This window comes from Tupaia chinensis, unplaced genomic scaffold, assembly GCF_000334495.1.
Source record: "Tupaia chinensis unplaced genomic scaffold, TupChi_1.0 Scaffold143936_1, whole genome shotgun sequence".
In the NCBI taxonomy this organism is placed as follows: Eukaryota; Metazoa; Chordata; class Mammalia; order Scandentia; family Tupaiidae; genus Tupaia; species Tupaia belangeri.
The window spans coordinates 752,353-755,384 of NW_006203787.1; the positions used below are offsets into that span (position 1 = coordinate 752,353).

The 3,032-nt window shown below is 45.5% G+C and overlaps 1 protein-coding gene across 1 annotated transcript in view; it reads right to left on the reverse strand.

Annotated features, from left to right (window-relative positions):
* KDM1B (lysine demethylase 1B) overlaps nucleotides 1-3,032 on the reverse strand; it is a 76,011-nt gene that overhangs the window by 61,589 nt on the left and 11,390 nt on the right. The window lies entirely within an intron of this gene.

Consider the following 3,032-nt stretch of genomic DNA (forward strand, 5'->3'; position numbering starts at 1 on the left):
GGGCCAGCAGATAACATTGTGGTTAAAGGCGCTGGACTCCCACATGGACAACTGTGGTTTGAGTCCCAGACCTGGCAGCTTGCTTTCTCACTTTCTCTCTCTCTCTCTGGTCAAATTAAAACAAACAAATAAAGTTAAATTAAACACACACACGCACACACACACACACACACACATGATGGGCATTTGTGTAATTTGTGCATGCATGCCCAAATCCAGAAAGGTCGGAGAGATGGAAGACAAGGGACTGCAGTGTACCCATGCCCCATGGGAGGGTGCTTTCTCAGCACCTCCCACCTCTCTTCTATGAGCACATACATCCTTTGGCAAATTTAAAAAAATGTATATTAGTTACAGTGAAGTCAGAAAGCGTGCACACTAAATACAGGGTGGTATCCTGGGCTTGGGTCCTGGAAGCACCAAAGAACAGCAGTGAGGAAATTGGTGATGAAATCCAAACATGGCTGCAATTACCTGTCAGTCCTATACCAACATCAATTTCTCAGAAAGACGGTCTCTTTTTGTTTTTTCCTATAGGGTGTGGGTGCTCGCCAGAGAGAGGGAAAGTAAGAATCACCCCCAAGGGGGATGGCCACACCACAATGCCTTCTCTTCCATTCTCCTCTCTGGATTATGGGTACACACACACATGTGCCTGCTGTGTTTTTCAAGTCACTGGGTCCAAGGCTAGAATCAGGTGGTTGGCAGCCACATGGGAACCAGCGCCTTAACCTCCACACCACCTACGGCCTAAGACAAAAACTCAAGGTGTGTAAGATGATAACACAAGGGAAAACCAAATGGAGAATATATGAGGGCTCTCTGGACTATCTTAGCCAACGTTCCACAAATTTAAATCATTCAAAAATAAAAATCTTATGGGACAAACAGTGGCACAGCAGCAAATGCAATGCTCTGAAAATGCGCCTACAAGAAAGATTGCTTGTTACCCCTGGAGATCTCCGAGGACACCCAACACGCACGTGCCTGCGATCCAGGCTAGTACAGCTGGGGGTGGGTCACGGCAGCGAGAGCCTGTCAGAGATGCTGTGTCTGTCTCTCTCTCTCTCTCATGGAGTAAATAAACTAAAAGAAAATGTTTAATTCAGAAAAAGTGGGTGTGGACAGTTGTGAAGGCTGTGGTAACACAACACTCTGGGATGCTGAGGCCACGCGAGGTCCCGAGTCTGCATCCCACGCACTCCCTGTGCATCCCGGGTGCACAGATGCCTGTGGCACTGGCTGGTGAGACTGGGGTCGACTTTGACATGAAGATCCTGTTAGGGATGCTCCTTCCCTCTCTCATGGAAGAAATCAACTTACAAAATAAAGGTGTGTCCATATCCACATGTGAACGAATGAAGTGAGACCTCTACTTCACACATGTACAAACTGATCAGAAAGGATCAGACACTTGAATACAAAAGCTACAACAGGGACCAGCAGGTGGCTTAGTGGTTAAGGGGCTGGGCACTCCCACATGGCCAACTACAGTTCAAGTCCTGGACCTGGTGGCTTTCTTTCTCATTTCCTCACCCCCTCTGTGTCTCTCTCTAGACAAAAAAAAAAAAAAAAAGAATGAATAAATAAAATTAAAATATCAGGGGTCAATCTTTTATGATTCAGATGCAATGGAGTCTTTCTTAGCTCTGACACCACACACGCAAGGAACAAAAGAAAAAAACAGATAAACTGAACTTCATCAAAATTAAAATGACTATGCATCAAAGAGAGTATGAAAGTGAAAGGACAACCTATGGGTGAACATATATACAAATCAGAGGTTTTGTATCCAGAATATATAAACGGCTCTTATGACCCTACAACGAAGAGACAGCCAAATTCACGATTTCTAAATGGGCGCAGGGCTGGCCTCTGTGCCACAGTTGGTAGGTGTGAAGCTGAAAGCTCCATGCCCACCATGGTGCAAGCCCTAGACCCAGGAATTCTACAAACACGGCAGGTGTGTATATTCATGCCCAAGATGCTGACTGACTAAAAGAGGAGGATGCAGCATGACTGAGCCCTGTGGAGGGTGCCCCTCCCTCCCTCCCTCCCTCTCCCTCCCTCTCTCTCTCTCTCTCTCTCTGTGTGTACATGTGCACACATGTGCTTTATCCTGGGAAACCTGGGCACTGGGCTGAGCCATGGCAGAGCAGGAGGTGAAGCGCCATGGTACAGGACTCTCAGGCTCTGGGTGGAACTGAATGTGTTAGGCATGCCCATGGGGACACCTGTGGTCCTGGTGGGCAGGAAGGTTGGAAGTGGATCGTGGCATGACAGTACCCTGTCAGGAGTCCTGCTTACTCGCTCACTTACACAAAAGAAGTAAAAAAAAAAAAAAAAAAAAACTGAAAAAAATTAAAGCGAAGGACTTAACTGGACATTTCGTCAGACTTTCAAGTGGCCAGAAAGATCACAGAAAAAATACATTAGTCATTAGGGAAACGAAAATGAAAACCACGATGAGATACTACCTCACACCCATTAGCATGGTTAACATGAAAACAAGAGTTGGTGAGGCTGTAGAGAAATCTGAACCCCACACAGTACAGAGGAGGATAAAAGAGGATGTAGCAACTATGGAAGAGTTTGGATAGCTCTCAAAAAGTTAAATATATTAATAGAATTACCATATAACCCAGTAATTCCACTCCTAAGCATATTACCCCAAAGAACTGCAAACAGGTACTTAAATACTTGAACATCAACGTTCACAGCCCTATTCACAATAGCTAAAAGCTTGCTATTTTGTGGATAAACAAAACATGGCTTATCCATCTAATGAACTATGACCCACAACAAAGAATGGTACTGGGCCAGCAATGGCATAATGGTTACATCGCTGGATTCCCACATAGTCAACCATGGCTTGAGTCCCAGACCTGGTGCATTGAAACTCACACCAGGCACATTTCAAGAGGAAAATGGAGGGACTGCGGCATGGCCATCCCCCCAGGGGGTGATTTCTCTTTTTCAATCTCTCTGTCTCTCTGGCAAGTGCATGTACCCTATACAAAAATCTCTCTTAA